We start from the raw sequence: 25,460 nt of genomic DNA on the forward strand, positions 1-25,460 counted from the left end.
AGAAGAGTTCCAGTGTTCTGAACCTAGGGAGTGGCTCCTGCCCCACCCAACAGGAAAAGTAGTCCCAAACAGAAGAGGATCAGGGTTCAACTGGCAGGTAAGTAAGCAGCATGGTCTGCTGCAGGTAAGTCCACCCAAGCATTATGAGCCCGGCGCTTCCAGCGCTGGGACTGGGCATCTTTATGAGCCTGGTGCCACTGGCGCCAGGACAGGGTCCAAAAGGTCCCAATTGGGACTGGCTGGCACTCGGAACCGGGGTTATGGGTCTGCTTCCAAGGGAGTCGGGCAAGTCCTGATCTTTTGGAAGCAGAGATCATGACAGCACCCCCCCTCAAGACCCCTCCCAAACCGTGCTTCTTCGGGGGTTTGGGCTTGTTAGGAAATGTTCGATGAAATCTTTTGATTAGACGAGGCGCGTGGACATATTCTGCAGGTTCCCAGGATCTTTCTTGGGGACCGTAGCCTTTCCAGTCAATCAGGTAAAATAGTTTAGATTTGGAGATCTTGGAATCCAGGATGCTTTTGACTTCAAACTCGAGTTCTCCATCAACTAGAATAGGTTTTGGAGATGTAGTTAGTCGGGTTTGAGGTTGCACAGCTTTTAATAGAGAGACGTGGAAGACCGGATGTATCTTCATGTGAGGGGGCAAGTCCAACTTGACCGCTACTGGATTTACTATGGTAGTGATGGAATAGGGACCAAGGTATCTTGGGTTGAATGTGCATGGTCCTTTTAGAGGTAGATATTTGGTGGATAACCAGACTTGATCTCCTACTTGATATTGGGGGGCTTACTTCCGATGTTGGTCTGCTCCTTTCTTGTATTGTTCTTTAGCCCTTTGAAGGTAAGAAACGGCTTCCTTAAAGGCTTGGGTGATTGTAGAATGCAGGTGGTCTACTGCTGGTGTTCCAAGATCTTGGAGTGGATCCCAAAGTAGTCCCAAACAGAAGAGGATCAGGGTTCAACTGGCAGGTAAGTAAGCTGCATGGTCTGCTGCAGGTAAGTCCACCCAAGCATTATGAGCCCGGCACTTCCAGCGCTGGGACTGGGCATCTTTATTAGCCTGGTGCCACTGGCGCCAGGACACAGTCCAAAAGGTCCCAATTGGGACTGGCTGGCACTCGGAACCGGGGTTATGGGTCTGCTTCCAAGGGAGTCGGGCAAGTCCTGATCTTGAGATCATGACATCCTGGAAGTCTTCCAAGCGCTTCGAGCGTTCGAACCCCACCTGTTGAACCTGTCAGTACAGATCCTAACAGACAGTGCGACAGCAATGTTATACATAAACAAACAGGGAGGGACTTGTTCGCCAAATCTGTCCAGGCTTGCCCAGAAAATCTGGACATGGACACTCAGACGGAATATATACCTGTCATCTCAACATGTTCCAGGGGATCTCAATTCACTTGCAGACGCTTTAAGCGGAGACCCCATCCCAGAAGAACACGAATGGTGTCTACACAGAGAAGTGGTAGAAGACATCTTCTCACAGTGGGGTTTCCCCACTATAGACCTATTCGCCACAAGCGGAAACAGGCAGTGCCCAGGATTCACATACAGGTTCCCTCAGCCAGACTCCAAGGGGAACGCCCTGGGGATGAACTGGTCAGGGATGTTTGCCTACGCTTTTCCACCAACGCCTCTCATGAGGAAGGTGGTCAACAAGATGCACAGGGAACCGATGACGCTCATCCTAGTTGCTCCCATGTGGGTGAGGCAACCGTGGTTCCCACACCTACGCAGACTAGCAGTGTGCGAACCCATCAGACTCCCGTGCTGGCACAACCTACTATCCCAGCACCAAGCTCAAACAGTGCATCCTCAACCCAGCTCAATGAACTTGGCAGCATGGCTCCTGAAGTCATAGAGTTTGGGCATCTCAACTTACCACAGAGGTGCATGCACATCCTAAAGGAATCTAGGAAATCAAACACGTGGCACTGTTATTTTGATTAATGGAAGAGATTAGTTATCTGGTGCCATAATTAGCAAATCAACCCGGTTGATTGCACTCCTTCCAATATTGTCACCTACATGCTCCACCTGCTGGATGCAGGGTTGGTATTTAACTCATTCAAGGTACATCTGGTGGCGCTGTCAGCCTACACCACCTCCCATAACAAGATTTTGTGGTGGAAAGTACCAGTGGTTAAAGCCTTCATGGAAGGGGTAAAGAGACTCCACCCTCCAATTTCTATCCCATCACCAGGATGGGACCTTAATGTGGTGCTTTCTAAACTCCTGGGCCCACCCTTTGAACCCATGCATAAAGCCAGTCTCAAACACCTGACCTATCAAACTGCCTTATTAGTAGCCATTACATCCATAAGAAGGGTCAGTGAAATTCAGGCTCTGTCAGTGCAGCATCCTTTCTTTACTGTTCATAAGGATAAACTGGTTCTACGAACACACCCTAGGTTCTCACCTAAGTTAATTTCTAAAATTCCATGTTAACCAGTCCATGGAGCTTCCGGCCTTCTTCCAAGAACCCAAAAGCTCTGCTGAGGTGAAACTACACACTCTAGATGTGCAAAGAACGGTCCTCTACTATGTAGACAAGACCAGGCCGCTAAGAAAAACAGACCAACTGTTTGTCTCTTTAGCTACAGGCAGAGAGGGAGATTGCGTCTCTAAAGGTGCCATCTCAAAGTGAATAGTCAATTGTATGCTATGTTACTCCCTTTCTGAAAGATCTCTGCCTTTTACGCCAAGAGCCCACTCTACAAGCGCACTGGAGCCACTCTGGCTTTCATTGCAAATGTACCCCTTGACACCATTTGCAAAGCAGCTACTTGGAGCTCTAGTAACACTTTTACTCAGCACTACTGCATTGGCACTCATTCCAAGACAGATGCTCAAGTGGGACAAGCGGTTCTAAGACACCTGTTTGCTCATCACCCTTCTCACATCCCACCTCCTTCTTCTAACACTGCTCACTAATCTATGCGCAGCATGTGATCTAAGCAGATTCCGCAAGCCTCAGAAGTGATACATTACTCACCGTAATCGTATTTCTGATGCTTGTATCTGCTTAGATTCACATGCGCCCGCCCTTCCTCCCCTCTGAGAGAAGGCGCATGGATGCTTGTATCTATCTATCTATCTACTTGGATAATCTGTACTCACGCTACTCCTCATGCTACCTCATGTCAGAAAAAATACAATCTGAGGGTCCTACACGCGTGAGGGATTATGGGTAGAGTGGACATCACACATGGGATAGTATTACTGGCACGCCCTGTGTCGACGCCCATTTTCGAGTTTCGAAAAACAAACTGTAATACTCCGCAGCTTCCACTAGATGTCGGCCTATGCACAGCATGTGAATCTAAGCAGATACAAGCATCAGAAATACGATTACTGTGAGTAATGTATCCCATACGTCCACCCCACAGATGCAGCGTCTGGAGGTTTTAAGAACTATCCTCGACACCATTAACTCCACCAACAGGTTTTATCCTGGAATGTGCACGTTTCACAACGTGCGAAAACTATTTCTTGTTTAAAAAAACCTATACAAACAACTGAGAGGTGTGATTACGGGCGCGAATTTAGCGCCTGATGTGGCAAATTTGTATATGGCGGATTCTGAGCACAAATTTGTATTGGAACCCTCAAACACCTTAAAACAACAACCATTTGGGGACAACCTGATATTGTGGAAACAGTTTATAGATGATGTGACCCCAACATCAAATTCACGATTGAATGGAACAAAATCAGTGTCAGTTTCCTCGATTTGGTGATTCAAAAGAAGTATAATCATCTTGAAACAACCCTATTTAGAAAGATCACTGATAGGAATACACTTTTGAATTATCAAAGTTTTCATCCTGTGGGGCTGAAATTAAATCTACCATATGGTCAATTCCTCCGTATTAGAAGGAACTGTATTGAAAAGACAGAGTTTGTGAATCACTCGCTGAAGTGGAAGGACAGATTAATCGAGAGAGGTTAGCCCAAAAAATTGGTCAAACAACATTACAACCGTGCGCTGAATACACATCGTGAGACCTGTTTGCTACCCAAGACGAAAGAAAAGAACAACAGATTGATCTGTGTATCCACTTTTTCTCCAATAAGTGACCTAATCAAAAGGAGTGTGAATAAGTGTCACGCCGCGCGCTCGCTCGCTCGCGGGCGTCACTTACCTTTCCTGGGGTCCCTGGTCCACGGCCGCAGCGGTCTCCTCCTTCATGGAGACTGTACCCGCGGTGGCGTCTCTCCTCACGCCGACCCGCGGTCCGGATGGGCTCCGTGGACGCCGCCATCTTGCGAGGATCTGCGCATGCGCGGATCGTCAGTATTCGACATCCCGTGCATGCGCAGCATCGGAACATGCGTTCCAAGCCTCGCTTTCACCCCGGACCTTAAAAAGGCACCGCATACGCAGGGACAACGCGTCTCAACGCGGTTGTTACTGTGTATGCGCTGCTGGAGTCCTGGCGCTCGTGTCCCAGCCCTCCAGTTCCCTGTTCTGCCTTATTCTGCCTAGCCCTGCCTCATCTCCTTATTCCCTTCTTGCTCCTTGGTCCTCCTTACCCTTTCTTCCCTGTATTGCTGGTCCCTTGCCTGTCCCTGGTTTAGGGTAGGGGAGTTCCTATCTGGGTTCCTAGTTTCTTCTTATCTGCTAGGAAGTGGGGATTCCCCTGTCTGTACTGCTTTTCCTTGCAGTCTGTTTTCCTTTGCCTGTCTTGTGCCCTGCCGGTACCTGTGCCTTACTGCCTTCTTGGAAGTTCCTGTGTTCAGCTCCGTTAACATCGGTGTCTTGATCAAGCCTTCTCAGCCAGTGGAAACACTGTCCCGACGTCACGCAAATTCTGAGAAGTGCCACCCGTGGCGTTGGGAGTTGGTTCAGTGCCGTCCTGTCTTATATCGTCAGGAGGGGATTGGGCTAATTTCTCGCGCTACCCATTCATCGGCTATAGATACATCGACATACTGGCAACCTCAACTCCACGGTCTACAGGAAGAAAAGGTAACCCACGGTCTCGTGAAGACTCGTTTAACAATAAGACCTGGCACCTGGTTAAATTTCCCGGGAATTTGGCACAGAAACCGATGTTTGCATTCAAACGCAACATGAATTTAAAACAATAATTGGTGCATACTCATAAAGAGTCAGAAGAGAACCAAACAAAGATGAACCAATGGGGTTTGAAATCTGTCATAGGACATCACAAGTGTGGCCACTGCGTGGCATGTCAATTCACCTCGACAAGAAAATCCTTCGAATATGGTAATAAGAAGGAGTGGGTGCTGAACAACCACACCAACTGTTTGAGCAAAAATGTTATATATATTATACAGTGCCCATGTAATTTAATATATGTTGGCAAGACAGTGAAAGAGGTGCACCAAAGGATATTCGAACACCCTTCATGTATCAGGAACAAGGTACAAGACAAACCTTTAGTGGAGCATTTTTTTCAAAAATGGGACACACAGACAAGGACATCAGGTGGTTTGTTCTTCAACAAATCAAAACACCTATGAGAGAGGGTGATATGTCCACCATGTTACATCTCACTATTCTTAGAGAGGCACAGATCCACCCTACTGATGAGGTCCAACCAGACCGAAACACGTGTCTGGGGTTTCTGTTGGTACTCTTGTTCAGAGGAGAATTGCCTAGCATTTCGGTGCAGGACTGCCCCAGGGCAGGACAAAGACTGATATGTTTGGGATATTTCTGGTGAGCTAAAGACTCTGTGTAAGTATCTCGTAACCAGTACTAATGTCTGGCAGAGGGACTCCCAGGACCCCCCTTGTTAATTTGCACCATGTTACATCGACAAGAACAAAGGTGGATTAATTCTTTGGATTCAGTCAAGAACGGTCTGAACATTTCCATTGAGTGGAATAAATTGGTCACAGGATAAGGTACTCTACAGATCATTTCCTTAATCAGCAGAGGTATATACCTACATGTTTTTGTAGCCTGTACTCTTATACCTCCACCAGGTGGAATTGGTGTTTTGCCGCATATATGTGGGATTAACATCCTTATATGTGCCTGTAGGGACGGAGTCATACCACATATATGAGGGGCTCATACCCCCACTTTTGCCGATTTTGAATAGTTGGTGGGCATTATGTGGACAGAAATGGTCTGTCGCTGTCTGCATATGAGCACATAAACCCATGGGTTCACTCCATTGGTATGTGCTCCGGATATAGCTGATGTGCAATGTCCACCTTCTGGAGGGGCTGGTTTTGAACTCTGTGGTTATAAGATTATTTAAGCATTGCAAGGTTGATAGGCATCCATTTGCCTGGGACGCTATATTCTTTTGCGTCATTTTCGTAATTATAGTGAGAGTACACTACATATCCTAGAATTCTCTGGAATTGAGAGGACGCAGTCCGTTTTCGCTGGTGATTACCTTTATGAGGTAGCCACGCCTATGCCCGCTTGAGAGCGTTACTGGAGAGCTGTTCAGAAAGCCCTTCTATTAACTGGTCTACATAGATACTCTCTGTGTTGAATTCTAGAGATGTGAAAGGCTGGCCTTGCCTTGAAAAAACTGGAAAGCAGGTAGAATTAAGTGGAAGGTGTTGATTTGTACCCAGAGACCTTCACACCTGGATAGTACATCAGGTAAACTGGTGTGTGGTTGAGCACGCACCTAAGAATACAATGTTGCCATGTCCTTCATTATATGGATGAGGGAGGTTTACTGAGTTGCCTTGTCCTCCTTTTCTGTTACAGTTTTGGTATAGAAGAATTCATTACTACTGTAGGATGAATTCCATCACTCACAGACGCTCCATTATTTTGTGTGGAGGTGAGTGGCAGTATGTATATACATATACTGAGATATACACACAAGATATATATCTGAGTCTCAAGAAATAAGAAATTGACAAATCGTATATTATTTATTTGTAGATAGACGTGGGGATGACATCCCCCACCTATTTTGACAATTCGAAGTGGTTTTAATAGAAACATCCGTCTCCTGAAGAAGGTCGCCTACATTGATTGGCCCAAATTGAGAGCCTATCCCTTGATGACCGAAACATATGTTGAGCGAAATTAAATAAGCAGGATGCTATTTGATGTTGTGTATTAACACTCACTGAAAATACAAAGGGGTGTTGTAATATATTTAAAAATCTGAGTATTTAGGAGAAGTGATTATTGCTATTTAATTTTGGGAAAGACTGAAGCATTGATTGAGATTGTGTTTTGAATGATGGAATGAATGGTGGTATATGAATGCGGGTGTCGATATTTGTAATAAATAATTTGTGAATTTTTCATATAAATGAATATTTTTTGACATAAATTGGTGTTGTCTAGATAAATGTTCTGATTTCATATGTCAAGGTTACGTTTTTCTGCTGTTTATTGATATTTAGCCTAAAGGATCCCTGGCATTGTAGGCTTCCCTTATTTAGAAAAAGGTTCTGATTGCTGCCATTAGAACTGTTAACTCTTGCTCGGAAAGCTTGAGTGTGTGGTGTGCTCCAAGCTTCCATCTTACCCATGCGTCAAACATGGCGAAGGGAGTTTCAAGCTACTGCATCCTGACATTATTTATGAACACTTCTTTCTTTTCTTAAAAACTATCCCACTCCCTTTTTGTATTAGTTGTGAGGTTTGTCAATAGGTTGCTTAGTATATGACTTTATTATTTGATACAACGCCACAAGGACTGACTTATTTTTCATTTAATGGTCAACGCTTGTTCCCATCTTAGATTAGGTTTAGATTAGGTGTTTTCCCCCTGCATAAAGATAAATAAACACTGTTGAACTGTGATCACTTGCGTCTGTCTTACTGCGTCTGTCTTACTGTTGTCACCATGAGTTCCTCACAGTTCCCTCCCCCAAGATTTACACTGAACAGTTAACTTGCTTCCTCTCTTCATAAGGGAATACCTGGTTCATTTGATCCATCCTTTGGTTAGTTTCGCTGAGGACAAACACTTCCTTGCTGCTTTTCCAAGATGCAGTGGTTTCTGGTCTAGGTGCAGTTGTCAGACCACACGGTCCACCCATCACAGGTCACACAACCAGAAGTTTCCCCCAAAGCAGTTGCTCAGTTCCAATGTTCAAGATAACTCTTCACTTTCGCATCATTCTCAAAGTGCTTTTCTGATAGTAGGTTACTTGATATACCCGATTGTACCAGCATGTTTATGCAGTCTTTAGCACTTCATAATCTAATCAGGTGACAGCTTTTTTAATTCAGTATTTCCCAAATGTAACATTTGCTTGGTTTCACTCAAACTACGACTTTTCCTGCCGCTCAAGATTCAGAAAATGTAATGTTGCATTCATCAGGATAGCACCTTTCATTCTGTATGGCTTTCAAAAATTGTAACTTTAAGTTGTGCAAACTTGCATAACCCCTTGTATGCAGTTCGGTATTCCCCAAATGTTGTTTTCACTTGTGTGGGCTTAAGCAGCACCTTTCAGACAGTTCTGTATTCAATAAATGTTGTTATCTCTACTTCTTTTGACCATTACCAGTTCCAAGGTCATTTGGAGTGCTCTGGCGTTCCTAGTGTCTCTCGACACTTACCAGGTCTTTGTAGCTCCTTTCCATGGCTTCGCCCAGAGTGGGAAAACCAACTTGTCAGTTCGCCGGGTACTCCATTCAGCACACGTCAGCCATTGTGCTTGTCTCCGCGTCTGCACCCTAGAAGCGCCTGCTGCACACCTTCCCTCACAGGGGCTCCCAATCCTGCACAGTCACCTCGGCAACACTCATTGGGATCTTTATCGGTTTGTCAGTGTTTTGGCTTCTCGCTCCTCAGCACAGCAATTCTTTCGTTCTCTTTACCTTCTGCGACTGCACCTCTCCTGTGCTTCTGGATTCCACCTTTTATACTCTCCTCTATTACTAACCGGCTGCAGGTGGAATGAGGTATGCTCAATTGCCTGACCGTCTTCTTCTCAGTAGTTAAGGGAAAACTATAGGGGAGGATGTGATGAGATTGGCAATAGCCCATAAGTGCTAAGGGAAGGGAGGGATGATCAATATGAGGAAGGGGGGGATATTATTTCTCACCTTTGGGTGCCCTCTCTCCAATCCCCAAGGACCCTCGACTCAGGTGATCCTCCCCTGCTTGTCCACACCCAGGGTTGGGATCCCAAAGTGATGTCCCTTCCCTGGCAACCTGAACAAAGATCCCTGGGGAGTAGATGTGAGTGTACCTTCACGTTTCTGACATACCCTTTCACAATGCGGGTCGGACTGGGGTGATACACAAGAAAACCAAGAGGGAAGAGTTACATTGTTTGGTTCTTGTTCTTCTTGAGGTACTACTGTGAAATCGCCAGACTTCAGGTCCAAACAGTCCTGCATTCTGTCCTGCTGTTGTTCTCTTAATGGAGTTTTTGACTTAATTTCTGATCTGAGATACTTCATTTGCAAACGGATTTGAGGCCCAACTAAAAAACTCCATTGATCAAAATGAGGAACCTCTCTCCCCATGATCAAATGAGTGGGTAAATTGGGAACCACTATTACCATTGGGGGGATTTTTCTTCCTAGAAAAGATACAGAAATTTGAGACAACTGGTAATTTTTGGAATGGCCGTGTTGTACACAAATGACCTTTTTTCCTGCCTCTTTCCTCCTCCCTTGTGGAAGCTCTTCTGATCTTAAGGCACTTTCTTTACTTCCCGTGTCCAATTCTGCCCAAATTAGTTTCCCTTCTAAGACTACAGGAACCTTATATGTAGTACGTCCTTTTATATACAATAAAGGATTAGACTCTCTTTGAGATGTATTGGGTTGGATGGATGACATTAACTTAGTAGCTTCAAGATAGTTTTTTCTACATGTCCAAACCCTTAGCATGAATGACATTTCCGATAGGGATCAAGGGATAGATGTATTACTGTAAGATACTTTTCTTTTCCTCTGTCATCCCTTTTAGAGTCAGCTGTACTAACCCCCTACCTCAAAAGAAGGGTTTATCTGGGGAAGGTTAATGTCAAACAATTTCCTTGTTGAACAACTAGGATGTTCTGCTGTTTCCTCCAAATATTCTGCTCTGGTTATATTTCTATTCTCTTCTTCCTTAACTTTAAGTGGTTCTTTATCTTCCAAAGTACTTACTGAGTTTTACAATATAGTGCCCCGGTGTGATAGTTGAGTCTGTTTCTAAAAGACTACAACTCTTAGCTCGCTTTTCTTTCTTTGCTAAAATGGGTTACCGAAAATTCTCTTTTACTTCGTTACAGGAGAAAAATTCCCCTACCATCTCATACCTCAGGATTGTCAATGGTTGACCCCTAAAAAGCTTAACATGGTCATCAGAAAAAACAATACGATGAACTTTAACTTCTACCCCCAAGAAAATATAGGCTGTATTTTTAATCCTGAGTTCTTTGGCAGATATATATATATATATATATATATATATATATATTTCTGAGGCTTGTGGAATCTGCTTAGATCACATGCTGTGCATAGGCCGACATCTAGTGGAAGCTGCGGAGTATTACAGTTTGTTTTTCGAAACTCGAAAATGGGCGTCGACACAGGGCGTGCCAGTAATACTATCCTTAGTGTGACGTCCACTGTACCCAAGATCCCTCACACTTCTAGGATCCTCAGATTGTTTTTTTCCGCCATACTGGTCGGAAGCATTTTGCGGAGTCCCCTGGCCTTAGCCATACTTTTGCTAAAATATTGATTAATTGACATCCTTCCCCATCCCAACGTCGAACTTCGACACTCGACGCCGGCTGGAGAAGAAATCGACCGTCGGCTGCTGCACGACGGATTTGGGCCTCGGAAGGCCTCTGGCCTCGGCCCGGGCCTTGGAAGGCCTCTGGCCTCGGCCCGGGCCTTGGAAGACCTCTGGCCTCGGCCCTGCAAGTAGGGAGAGGTGGGGGGTTGGACATACTCTACACTCTTGGTATATAGGTACACCTTATACATTTCCTACACTTAACAGCCCGCTGCCTCAAGGTGCGTATGGAGGGTACCCCTTTTCAATTCTGCCCCAAGTGCAATCGCAAATACCCTTGGGTCGACAGGCACGCCACGTGCAATCTCTGCTTGCCGAGGGACCACCCCGAAGCGAACTGCAGAGCGTGAAGTAGGTTTAAACTTAAGACATTTAAGGACCGTTCGACAAAGCGATGGGCCCACCACGCCAGGCAGGCGGCCATGGCAGCGGAGGGCGCCTTCAGCGATGGCAGCGATGCCTGCTTTCGGACGGCGAGGGCATTACGGCGTCGAAAGACAGCCGAGCGCAGGTCCCCGACCTCGGAAGGCCGTCCGGCAGGGCGGCTATGGGGAAGACCCCCGGCGACACAGGCGCTTCACACACCACCCACACTAAACACACGAAGTCCAACCGAGACTCGACGACGTTGAGTGCTCGGAAAGAGGCACAAACAGAACGGTCCGAATCGGTGTCCTCTGGGCGTTCGAGATCGAGATCGCCGCATGACTCCAGGCAATCATCCACTCTTGCCAAGAGTGCCTCGCTCCCTAGGCTAACGGAGGTTCGATCGTCGGAAGACGAAGACGACTTCCACCCCCAGGCCGCACTCCAGGAGTCGGAGCCCGCAGACAAGATCAGCGCGGCCCCATGTTCGAAGGACAGGGACTCTACCCCGATCCTCTACGCCAGGCGTCGAAAACCTCCGGAGCCACAAAGGGACAGGGAAAACACTTTTCCACTCACGGGGAGGGGGGAAAACAGCAGAAGAAGCAGCCTCTGCACTCTTCCACACCTGTGAAACACTCCACTCCTCCTAAACAGGCAGACAAGACCAGGTCTGCTGATATTTCAAAAACCAGCAAATCTACTCAAGATAAATCTCCAAAACTTTCTGAGAGAGTCATTCCCAGTTCCAAAAAATGGTCCAGTGATGACATAGATAGGGTCATGTCAAGGATGTCTTCTTTGGCAGTCTTTTATGATAAAAATCCAGACCATTTCCTTTCATATGATCCACAAGGGGCTACACCCTCAGGCTCTAATGATCCTATCCCCCCGAGTAAGAAGCCCCAGTTTGAGACACCGATGAGGTCTACAGACCCCTTCGAGGTACAACCATACTCACGACCATACTCACTGTATCAAGGAGAGACTTCCTTGGGTGAGGACCAAGATTTTGGCATGGTAGAAGAGCAAACCGGGACGGGCTACTATGGGGACGATGAGGACCAAGAAGAGGAAGAGGAAGACCCTGAAACCTACAGAGTAGATTCCCCGGTAGAAAAGGAAGCCCCGGTTACCGACTCCCCTGTCGATAACCAACCCCTCCTGAACGAGGTTCTCGCACGTGCAGCAGAACATTTCCATATTGACACCCACAGTGTCCAGGAGGAGAGGGACTTCGCCGAGGAGTTAGTGGGAGAAAGGAGGCCTGTTGCCCAGACCATCCCTATCCTCAAGTCTATTCAGCGAAGAATAGACCCGTCCCTGGTGAACCTGAACCTCACCAGAGCAGTCAATCCCAGAGTTGAAAAACTTTTCAGGGCAGCCCAGTCTGACCCTCTCTATATAAGAGGACATCTGAAGCCAGACTCCCTAGTTGTCACTAACACTCGTAAGAGGGCTGGAACACCCTTGTCATTGTCCGAAGCTCCTCCAGACAAGGAGAGCAAAAAACTATATGGTTTCGGCAGGAAAGTAGCCTCAACGTCTGCCTATCAGGCAAGGATTGCAAACTCCACCACCCTGTTGGCCAGCTACAACTGCCATCAGTGGGAAGAAGTCGCGGCACTCATAGCCTCTGCACCAGAACCCTTAAAGGGCCAGTTAGCTCGGATTTCCGCAGAGGGTAGAGCCGTGTCTGGTTGCATTTTAAAAGCAACCTTTGACGCCGCGGACAGCGCAGGCAGATTGATAGCAGAAGGTACTGTTATCAAGAGACATGCTTGGTTACGGCAGTCTGGTTTTAAGGCAGAAACCCAGGCATCATTGTTGGACAAACCGGTGGAAGCCGATCTGTTGTTTGGTAAGGCGGTCGAGGACGCACTGAAGAATGCCAAGGACGAATACGAGACACTCAAGTCCCTTGGCCAGTTAACCAATAAACCCCCTAACCAGAGAGGGAATAGTAATTTTCGTCACCCACGCGGCCAAAATTCCCAGAGAGGATCTAACTATTCCCAGGGGCAGGGTACACAGTGGAACAACAGTCAACATTCTACCCAGGGTTACGGCAGGGGTAATAGGAGAGGACGTGGTAAAGGCAGAGGCAGCCCCAGCAAAGGAGGCGGCACGCCTCCACCAAAGCAGTGACGCTCAGTTCAGGGTCCCTTCTCACCCAACCCCAGTAGGGGGACACATTTCCAACTTCACCCAGGCTTGGGAAGGGTTCACATCAGACAGATGGGTGCTGTCAATAGTATCCACAGGGTACTGTATAGAACTACTGCAGCGTCCCCGGAACCATCCTCCACAACAAAGAGTACACTCTTTAGAACATCAGAAGATTCTCCTCGAGGAGATCACCATTCTGCTAGCAAAGGACGCGATAGAACTCGTCCCGGGACACCAGGTAAACAAGGGTATTTATTCAACTTACTTCCTTGTGCCAGAAAAAGATTTGACAATGCGCCCAGTATTGGACTCACGGCCTGCCAACAAGTATGTCAAGCCCCAAAAGTTTCGTATGACTACGCTACAAGCTGTAATCCCCCTCCTAAAAAAGGGGGATTACATGGCAACCTTGGATATGAAAAATGCCTATTTTCATATTTCCATTTTCCCAGCGCACAGAAGGTACTTGCGCTTCAAGGTGGACAGTTGGCACTACCAATTCAAGGTACTGCCCTTCGGGATAGCTTTGTCACCAAGGGTATTCACCCAGGTACTGGCCGTGGTGGCTGCACACCTACGCAGGGAGGCAATCCCGGTGTACCCTTACCCGGACGACTGGCTCACAACGGGGGAAACCCCAGTAATTTGCAGGATAAACATTCAAAGGACTATCGACCTCCTCCACGAATTAGGCTTCTCAATCAACGAGAAAAAGTCAAGCCTGGTACCAAGCCCCTCCAAACAGTTCCTAGGAGCAATCCTAGATACTCAAGAGGGGTTCACCTTTCCTCAGAGGAAAGAATTCGGAATATACTACTGCAAATTCCGCAATAGCAGTCCGGTCACCAAATAACGGTACGCAAAGCAATGCGTTTACTGGGCATGATGGCGTCATGTATTTACCTGGTCCCCCACGCGCGCCTTCGCATGTGTCCTATGCAGGAATGGTTGTCGAAACAGTGGTCTCAGGCAAGTGGTTAGTGGGACGATCTAGTGGTTGTTTCGCCAACACTAGTACAAAGCCTTCACTGGTGGACAAGAGAGAATCTTGCACAGGGAAAACCCTTTTACGATCCCGAAGTACAGGCAGTAGTCACTACCGATGCATGTCTGACGGGGTGGGGAGCTCACCATCTCCACCACACAGCTCCGGGTCTCTGGTCTCCCTCAGCGGCCAAGAACCACATCAACCTGCTAGAGCTTCTGGCAGTATTCAGAGCGCTTCAAGCATTCGAGCCCCACCTACTAAACCTGTCAGCGCAAATCCGGACGGACAGCACAACAGCCATGTTCTATCTGAACAAGCAAGGAGGGACTCATTCGCCAAATCTGTCCAAGCTTGCCCAGAAAATCTGGATATGGGCACTCAGACGGAACATCTTCCTGTCATCACAGCATGTTCCAGGGGAGCTCAATTCCCTAGCGGATGCTCTGAGCAGAGACTCCCTCCCAGAGGAACACGAATGGGTTCTACACAGAGAGGTTGTAGAAGATATCTTCTCTCAGTGGGGTTTCCCCACTATAGACTTATTCGCCACAAGTGAAAACAGACAATGCCCAGGATTTGCATCCAGGTTCCCCCAACCAGACTCCCAGGGGAACGCCCTGTGGATGAACTGGTCACGGATGTTTGCGTACGCTTTTCCACCAACTCCTCTCATCAGGAAGGTGGTGAACAAGATGAACAGAGATTCGATGACGCTCGTCCTAGTTGCTCCCATGTGGGCAAGACAAACGTGGTTCCCACACCTACGCAGGATGGCGGTGTGCGAGCCCATCAAACTTCCAGCCTGGTACAACCTACTGTCCCAGCACCAAGGTCAAACAGTGCATCAGCAGCCCAACTCAATGGACCTGGCAGCATGGCTCCTGAGGTCATAGAGCTTGGACATCTCAATTTACCACAGAGGTGTATGGACATCCTAAAGGAATCTAGGAAACCAAACACGAGGCACTGCTACTTTGACAAGTGGAAGAGATTCGTTATCTGGTGCCAGAGTAGACAAATCAACCAAGTTGATTGCACTCCTTCCACTATTGTTACATACATGCTCCACCTGCTAGATGCAGGATTGGTTTTTAACTCACTGAAAGTACATCTGGCAGCCCTGTCGGCATACACCACTTCCCAAAACAAGGTCTTGTGGTGGAAAGTACCAGTAGTTAAAGCCTTCATGGAAGGATTAAAGAGACTTCACCCTCCTATTTCGAACCCACCACCAGGGTGGGACCTTAATGTGGTGCTATCTAAGCTCATGGGCCCCCCTTTCGAGCCCATGCATAAAAGCAGTCTCAAACACCTGACTTATAAAACGGCCTTCTTAGTAGCTATTACTTCTATAAGAAGGGTCAGTGAAATTCAGGCTCTGTCAGTGCAGGATCCCTTCTTTACTGTCCATAAAGACAAACTGGTTTTACGCACACACCCTAGGTTCTCACCTAAGTTTACATCTAAATTCCATGTAAACCAGTCCATCGAGCTTCTGGCTTTCTTCCAGGACCCTCAAAGCTCGGCTGAGGTGAAACTACACACCCTAGATGTGCGTAGGGCGGTCCTCTACTATGTAAATAAAACCAGACCGCTAAGGAAAACAGATCAACTGTTTGTCTCCGTAGCTACAGGCAGAGAGGGAGATCGCGTCTCTAAGGGTGCCATCTCGAAGTGGATTATTAACTGTATCCAGCTGTGTTACTCACTCTCTGAAAGAACTCTGCCTTTCACGCCAAGAGCCCACTCTACTAGAGGCATTGGGGCCACTCTGGCTTTCATTGCAAATGTACCCCTTGACACCATTTGCAAAGCAGCTACTTGGAGCTCTATTCACACTTTTACTGAGCATTACTGCATTGACACCCATTCCAAGGCAGATACACAAGTGGGACAAGCGGTTCTAAGACACTTATTTGCTCATGACCCTTCTCACATCCCACCTCCTTCTTCAGGTACTGCTCGCTAATCTATGCACAGCATGTGATCTAAGCAGATTCCACAAGCCTCAGAGGGGATACATTACTCACCGTAATCATATTTCTGATGCTTGTATCTGCTTAGATTCACATGCGACCCACCCTTCCTCCCCTCTGAGAGAAGGCGCATGGTTGCTTGTAGTCTTACCTTTCTATCCATCTGCTTGGATTATCTGTACTCGCGCTACTCCTCATGCTACCTCATGTCAGAAAAAATACAATCTGAGGATCCTAGACGCGTGAGGGATCTTGGGTACAGTGGACGTCACACTAGGGATAGTATTACTGGCACACCCTGTGTCGACGCCCATTTTCGAGTTTCGAAAAACAAACTAATACTCTGCAGCTTCCACTAGATGTCGGCCTATGCACAGCATGTGAATCTAAGCAGATACAAGCATCAGAAATACGATTACAGTGAGTAATGTATCCCATATCTATATATATACCTGACCCTAGGGAAAATCAACCTGTAGGCCCAAGGAAATTATTATTTTATCTCGCAATGGTATTTGACAATCATACGGACAGAAAAGCTGATAATCATTTCCTTCTACAGATCTTCTAATAGGGAGGATGGCCTGGGTGTTTAATGTTTGGAAGGTTAGCCCTACATGATGACTTTTTGGTTGAAGAACTGATCTTTCCCTTCATCATTTGGGTTGTGTATAATTGGTTTGTAAAAGAAAATGGATTTGCATCTATCCCTTCATTATCTATATAAATAAAAGAGGAAGGGCCTCATCACGAGTTCGGCGGCATCCGGGTGCATATACTGCTGAGCGGTATTTGCGGCAACGCCGCGATGTGTGACGCAAACAACGGCCCATCACAAGTTGGCGTGCATGCACAAACGGACATGGCGTGAGCTCAAATAGTGTCCGGCGGTAACAATGGCTGTGAACCTGAAAACTCAGCGCGCATAGCATTACCGTCGGCGTACCACGCTAATAGCGCCCCAGGAAATGCATCACTGCCGGAACGAGAAATAAAGTGGCGGCCATTTCGGAAATCACAATCTGCCAGAAATCACAGCCCCTGGATGCCATCCACACCTGAAAACACAGGAAAATGTCACAGGAGCGTGTCAGGGGCAAGTCTGCCTGGAGAGGGTGTGTAAACCCTAGTTTTCAGACTCGGAACTGGCAATACTGGTAGAGGAGGTAATAAGGCATCAGGATGAGCTCTATGGCTCACAGCAGAAAAACTGGGATACAGCGGCACACGCAGATCTGGAAATCCATCGGCCAGAAGGTGACAGCGGTGGGCCATGTCCCAAGGGATGGGTAGGACTGCCACAAGCGGTTCAATGACTTGCGGCTCATGTTCGGGGCCTCCTGGCCCAGCACAGGAGTGAGTCCATTGGGACTTGAGGAGGGCCATCAACAGCACTGGAGCTCACAGCGTGGGAGAAGCAGATCACCACCCTCATCAACATGAGTACGATTGAGGGAGTGGGAGGAGCGGAGGCAGGCACTAGGACCCAGGAGGTTGCAGGTGAGTCACCCCACACCCCCTTGAAAATAGCATTGTGACTGGCCCACCCGTCTCTACCCATTGTGAATGTCTGACATCCAGGCACAGTGGGTGCAGTGCGTGTGACGTACCGTTGCCACCCATGAGTGAACCCTTGTACCAGTGCACCCTAGCGACCCCAGGTATCCAGACCAGGCTGAAGTACATCCAATGTATACATGTAAACACCATGGCACACAGATCCATGGCCTGGCCACAGCAAGGTCATGTGTGGGTGTGCATTACCAAGCCCCCTCACTTACAGCGGCATGCCAGCTGTGCATTCACATCAGACATCTGAAGATGCCACACCAACAAGCCCGAGCTGTGTCCCCCCCATGTAGTATGCCCCAGCAATGCCAACATTGTGAATAACAAACTGTTTATGGCCAAGCATGACACAAACTGCCCTCTCACCCCTGTAAAGCATGAAATGCATGAAAGAAATCCAAGTTGCCCTGTCCTCATACCACACCATATGTACCCTACAGGCACGCAGGCATCATCGGAGGGCAACGTGGAAGAAGAGAAGGCATGCCCGTCCCGACCTACGCCCAGGCGCGCCTCCACCAGCACCACCCCCCCGCGAAGGGCCTGGCATGATACACCAAGGTGGAGGACACACCCCGCCCCACCGCAGCAGGGTCTAACCGCCTCAACATCCCCAAGCCACCAGGGATTCGCAGGATGTCGAGGTTGCCATCAGTGCAACCACCTCAGAGGACAGCAACACATCCTGTGAGGAGCTGCATGGTGCACCGGTGTTGTCACCCATTCACAGTCCGGATCACCAAATGCCCACACCCCAAGGGACCCCGGTACATGTCCATGTTGAAAGCCATGTTCACGCCGACGTTGTGCGCACACACAAGTGCCAGATGAGGACACCTCCTCATGTGGGTCGCCTGCAGCGGCAGCCCCTCCATCCACAGCAGCCCCACCAGACAGGCCACCACTTCTACCAACAGCACCCCTCTACCCTGTGTAGACCTGGCAGGGCAATCAGCCCGACATGTGACAGACCCACAGCTCTGGGAACATCAGTCATGTCACGCCTAAACGTGATAGAGGCACGTCAGAAGCGTATTGAGGGCTTGGTGGTCCAACATAACCACCACATATAGGTGATCAGCAGTGCTATTCGGGGTGCAGCTAAAGCCATGGCACGGGACAATGCCTGCACCCGTAAAGTCATGGATGGGTGTACTGCGGCTCTCACAGGGTTTGGGCAGAGCGTCTGTGAACTCTGTGAGGTACAATCAGTGCATGCAGAGCAGATGTGCGAAAGCAATAACCTCCTCCGCCAGCAGCTACAGTTGGCTGCATCGCTGCCATTGACCTCCACAACCCCCACCATGGGATCCCTACAGTGTTTGTCCAGGTGACATTCCCTGCGCCATACACAACAGCGCTCACCAGAAGGTGTAGGACGTGGGAAGCATCAACGTCCTTCCTAGATGGGCAATGCACTGTTGGCCTGGCACATGGACCCATATGCACTGTGTTGGAAAGGGGGGTAGGGGGTATGTGTGCTGGGGAGTTGGTGGGGGGATGTGTGCTGGAGAGTTGGTGGGGTGTGGCGAATGTGCGCTGGGGAGTTGGTGGGGGGAGGTTGTTTGTTGAGGTTCCATGAAAATTAAAGCCTGTTGAAACTGGACAGAAAGCTTGGACATTCATGACTGTGTACAAGTGCTTTTTATTTGATAAGTGACCTTTGTGACTTGTACCCATCCACCAAATCAAAAGAAATTAATTGTCAATGAGTGCCTTTCTGGCCAACCTCCCCTCCCTCACCCTATCTTTGTGTGCATTGGCCCCAGCAACAGGCACATGTTCATCGTCACTCGCATCCCTTGCCTGTTGCGCATCAGCATCCGGGGTAGTGGCACATGCCTACGGCAGCAGATGTTGTGCAGCATGCTGCAGGTGAGTACAATTTTTCCAGCATTTTCAGGCACATACGTCTGTGCCCCTCTGGTACGGTCTAGGCACCGGAAACGTGCCTTCAGCAGACCAAATGTCCTCTCCACATATATGCGGGTACGACTATGGCATTGTTATATGCCTGCTCTGCATAAGTTTGTGGATTCCGCACAGGGGTCATCAGCCATGTGAACTGCGGGTATCCAGAATCACCTGCAGGGAAAAAATGTGTACGTTAGGCATAGGTTGCTTTAGTGGGTGCGCATGGTATAGGCATCAATTCACTATGCCTTATGGTGATCTATATGTGCAAGGGGTACATGCTATGTCATTGGCATATTGGTATTCATCAATCATAATCTTATGAGCAATCATATTCGGACCTGTACATGAAGCCTGTGTCAATGAGTAGTGTTCTGTGGCAGGTTACATTTGCATGCAGTTGGTGTTAATGGACTTGCAGCAATGTTTTATGGCCAATGTGCATAGATATTTCTTTGACACTCATGCTGAACAAGTACCGTCATGTTTGCACTTGTCCTTTGATTATGGTGTCTTCATTTGCCCCATGTTTGATCTGCAATGTGCGCCATGTCCCTTGTGGACTACTTTCCACATGCACTGCCCTCTTGGCACAGTGGTGCATCCCTTACATACGGATGATGCTCCCGTCATATCTGCCTGTTCACGGACAATGTTTATTACTAATGGTTTGTGGCTGTCTCTGTAGCTGGTATGGCGTTTGATACATGGAACATTATTTTGCTATTTAGCATGCATGTTAAGGGCCAATCAGGGGTCACTCTCTCAGGGATGTTGATGGTCGTGTATTTTCCTGCTCATTTACAGTGTTTTTTTGGGTGTGTTTGGCATTGATGTCACTTGGAATTCCTGTGTGCCGCCCTGGGTGAGGTTCCTTTTGGGTGTCAGGGTGAGAAGCTGCACTGCTACACAGTCAAGAGGCATTGTGGTTGTCGTGTTTCCATATGTGATTGTGAATTAACAAGTGTGTGCCCTTCTACTTCTGTGTCTTCTGGTGTGGGGGACTTGTGCATGTGTCCTTGTGTGCCACACATGCATGTAACTGGTACTGTGCTGGTGCTGGCTGTCTCCTGGTGGCATGCAAGTATTCCTGTGTGTCTGCCCCCCTCCATCTTGTGTACTTTGGCATGCATTTTATGCAGGATTTGTATTCACCCACTATCCATGTGCATTGGCCTCGGTGCCTCTCCATGTAGGCTGGCATTGTGCTGCTGCGCAGCACTATGGAGTTGTGGGTGGATCCTGGGTAGTGGACGCAGCAGTGGGTGATGGTCGGGACCGGGCGGCATGTCATCTGCACATTGAGCAAATTAAAATTCTTCTGATTCCTGTAGGCTACCTCATGGGGCAATGGCATAGAACTGTGCCTTGACTTTGTTGACCTGTTCCTGGGTGGCTGACAATGCTATGTGTTCATTCACATGGTGCAGCAGTGCATCCAGCACCTGTCCCAGCACAGCACTGAATGTGGACTGGGCCATAACATGCATCATGGCAACTGTGTGTTGGAAGCTGCCAGTTCCAAGGTACTGTAGGACTGACGCAAGCTTCACAAGTGGGGGCACAGCCGTGCTGATGGCAGTCCGGCTACCTATGTCACCTTGGATTGTGTCAAGCAAATGGGTGATGGTTGCCCTGTGCAGCCTGTACTCGGATAGCAACTGACCATCAGTCAGGGCCCAGGGTGTTGGCCTGACCCTGGCGATGGCTCACTGCCTTGCTGGCCTCCTCCTACACTCCCCGCCCCCTGCTTCCTGTGTCCTGAGCTGGTTGTCAGGCCTCTGTAGCTCCTGGCGCAGCAAGTAGAGGTCCACATCCAGGCTCCCTGCTCCAAAGGGCAACATGGTGCTGGGAAGTGTGTGTGGGGCATGGGTGAGTATTTTTGTAGGCCTCTTGTGTGGGTCTGTGAGGCATGGGTGGGTCTCTTGTAGGCCTCTTGTGTGCATTGTTTCCACCTGGACCTTTGTTACTGTCTCCTCCCTACTCCTAATGGGTGTATGGTGTTGAGGGGGGTGGGGGGGGGTGTGGGGCATGGGTGGGTGTTCTGTAGGCCTCTTGTGTGCATTGGTTCCACCTGGACCTTTGTTACGATCTCTTCCCTGCTCCTAATGGCTACATGGTGTTGGGGGGAGGGTGTGTGGGTCTTTTGTAGGCCTCTTGTGTGCATTGTTTCCACCTGGACCTTTAAGATTGTCATTTACCTCCAGCATTTGTCTGGGGCTATTTTCTGCGGTATTAGCACCAATTTTACGGCACTAGGAGCGCCAATGCTGGACTTGTGCTAGGTCTGCAATATCGCTTTTGGTTGTCGGCGTAATTATAGCCGGCTGTAATAGCGCCAGAAGGATTTACACTTGGCGCAGCGGTATTGGCGCTAATGCCGTTACCGCCGGATTTAAGGGCTACTGCCCCACTCGTGATGAGGCTCAAAGCCCTGACTGACTGACTCATCAACGCCCAGCTCAAACTGTTTAACCTAGGAATGTGAAATTTGGGAGGTACATTGTTTTCATGACGTAGGCACCCACTAAGGAAGGGTTTTTGGAAATTCTGTCCCTAAAGGGGTAAAAAAGGGGTGATTTTTTGACTGACTCATCAATGCCCAGCTCAAAACATGTTACCTAGGAGCATGAAATTGGGAAGGTACATTGTTTTCATGGCGTAGGTACTCACTAAGGAAGGATTTTTGGAAATTCCATCCCATAGGGAATGAGAAGGGGGGTGATTTATTTTTAATGAGGATTCCTATATCTCAAAAATCGGAGATGTTACAGACATGGAAATTGGGATTTAGATTCTTCTTCAAAAATAGAGAAATACGTGTTTTACCATTTTCCAAAAATCCAGTTCAGGGAGAGGGGGAAAAGGGGGATTTCATTTGAAGGATACCCATATCTCACAAACCGAAGATGTTAGGAAAGTAAAAATTCACATTTAAAATCTTCATTATTAAGTATGTTTCCGAACTGCTTCTTAAAATTGGTAATGGCGAGTATCCCGTATTTGAGAGCTAAATGTTCATCCCTTCAAGACTTCAGTTCCCCTTGAAGGTTTGTTTCGCCACGATCATCAACAAATCTCTAACAATTAGTGTGACATTGTCTCGCCACTTACCCGGGTTCCGGCACGCCGTGTCTTGGCGGATTTACCCGTGATTCAGGCTGGGGGGGTCCCGGCGCTCGACGGTCCCTGCCGCTTCCAGGTTTCCCAATCGCGGGGAACTCCGCATGCGCAGGTGGCCTTGTCTCGCCCTCCGCGCATGCGCAGTCCATTGGGTGCTCGGGGAGACATGTGCTTGCTGCTCAAGCCTCGTTCTAGGGACACCAGCACTCGGTAACTGTACGGCTTGCGTTCCAAGCCTCCCGGGTGCTGGCTGCCCTTTATTAAGGGCCGGTCCATGTGAACAAACCGCGTCTCAACTTGGTTTGCTTCCAGATCGTGTCTTCGCCTGATTTAGCTCCTTTGAGCTGCCTCCAGCTTTCCTTGATCCTGACCTAGTTTCCGGTTCCTTCCTTCCTGGCTCTTGGCTTCTCTTACTTGGTTTTTCCCTAGCCTTGGGCTGGCCTTTTTCCCTGGCTCTCCTGTTCGTTGGGCAGGGTTCCCCTTCCTGGTTTTTCCTCTGGGTCTCCTGCTCCCTGATTCTTCCCCTGATCTCCTAGGGGACTTGTGCCTGGACTCTTACTCCTGTCTTGGGGTCCTGACTTGGGTTTTTACCTGCCATTCTGTTTACTCACAAGTCCATTGGGTCCTGGTTCCTGGATAGTCTTCAACCTCTTTGGTTCTGTGCCTGGTCGCCTGCCTCTGCCTGGGTACTCTGCCTTGCGGACTTATCAACGTCTTCAGTCTGCTTCCTGCCTGAAGATCCTACTGTCGCTGGACTCACCGGATTCCAAAATCAGATCATCGCTTCAGTCAAGTTTCGCCTTGCCTGTCAGTGCTTGCACTGTCCTGATGCCACGAAAATAAGGGAAATGCGCACCCGTGCCGTTGGGAGTCGGTTCACCTCTCACCGGGTGTTCTCACGGGTGGGTGTTGGGCCGGTTCCTCTCGGCACAGAGTCATCAGCAGGTCCTCTGGCAGTCTGGCTACCTCACCACGACCATCGACGGGATGTTCAGGTACTCTGCACCCTCGAGACTTGTTTCTTAACAGACATGCCTGATCTTCATTGCCACCTTAGATCCTTAGATAGTAGTGTGTTGTATTCTGCCAGTCCCAAAAACTGAGAACAGTGTTTAGCCTGTTTTGTTTTTACTCTGTTTCTGATCCTGAAAGCAGCCCCTGAGATGGCACTGTGATTTACTTGCCTACGCTACTGAATTAATTTGCTTTGACTCATTCCCCCTACAACTACAAGTGCCGCCTGAGATAGTACTGTAATTTACTTGCTTATGTTCTAGGTGCTGCTTCATCATCTAGACCTCCACTCTACCGCTAACCTCTTTAGCCCTCTCCCACCACCCTGGTGTCCAGATGCTAGACACGGGTTGTACATCTAGGGCCCCCACATATACTACCTCTAGTTCTTCAATCTTTAGCTACCACCTACCCCCGGATGGAGACCCCAGCTCACAAGAATCCCCCTCTTCAACCCGTCCTGATCCTCAGCCTCCCCCCATCCCACGTCCCTCTTCGCTTACGGCCCATGGAATGCACTCTAGAACCCACGTTCAAAATCCCCCCTGATCACAACCCAAGACACCTCCCCTCATACTTCAATACACTTTGACGCCGCCCGCCCACTCTACTACCACCACCCCGCATCCAATGCTAAAATCAGAGGTGCTCTCTGGTGCGGCAAACACCTCCTTCCCCAAACGCCTATTCTGCATCCCCCTTCCCACCCTGACACATTGATTTTCACCCTCCCTTTGACACCTATTGAGAATCCCCTGATAATCCACGCCCAGACACCACTCCCCCTATCCAACTCCCAAGCCAGGGGAGCCGCCTGGCGCTCCAAACAGCGCAAATCCACCTCTTCTTCCACTCTTTCCTTGCACCCTCCAAGGAACACCCCTCCCTCCCTTCCTATCGCCCTTGCCGTCCTGTCCCTTCCCCTTAGCCCACCAGAAAAATCACCACCCGGTCGCCCATCCTCCCTTGCCACCCTCTCCCCCTTAACCCCTTCTCGACCCCCACCAACAAACCAACCCCTTCATACCCCCCTCTCTGAAGGCAGCATGTCTTGCCCTCGCTAGAACGATAGCTACATCTCCCTCCCCCTCTGACCCACCCACCATATCTCACACCCCTATAGCACCAGAACCCACAAAATGCAGAAAACGAAACTGGTCTTCTTCCTCGACTCTCTACTCCTCACCACTTCTGCCTCATCCCACCCTCCCAGTCTCTCCCTCCCCTAGCCCCTCAACTTTCCCCTCCCCTTGCCCAGCTTCCACCCCCTCTCTCTTGACTTATCACCCTGTACACCAGAACCCCCACCACCTTCCAGACTCACTCCAAACACCTAAACCTCTCACACCCACTGATACTCTCTCCACTCTCCCGCCCCGCTCGACACTCTGCACACCTCTCACATATCCTCCTCTGCCTTCCTACTCTTCCCAGCCCCCATCCACGTAACCCCATCTCCTGTCACTCAAAACCAAGGCACCCTGCCCCAACCCACCTCAACCTGTCTCAGCGACCCTGACTGTTCCACCTTCACCCACTTCCCCACCAAGCTCCCAAGCTCCTCATGCTCCCACTCCAATGACCTCCACTGAGACCACAACCCCCCACAAAGTCAACTGCATTCT

The sequence above is a fragment of the Ambystoma mexicanum genome, chromosome 3p, assembly GCF_040938575.1.
Source record: "Ambystoma mexicanum isolate Mex_15411 chromosome 3p, UKY_AmexF1_1, whole genome shotgun sequence".
Classification (NCBI taxonomy): Eukaryota; Metazoa; Chordata; class Amphibia; order Caudata; family Ambystomatidae; genus Ambystoma; species Ambystoma mexicanum.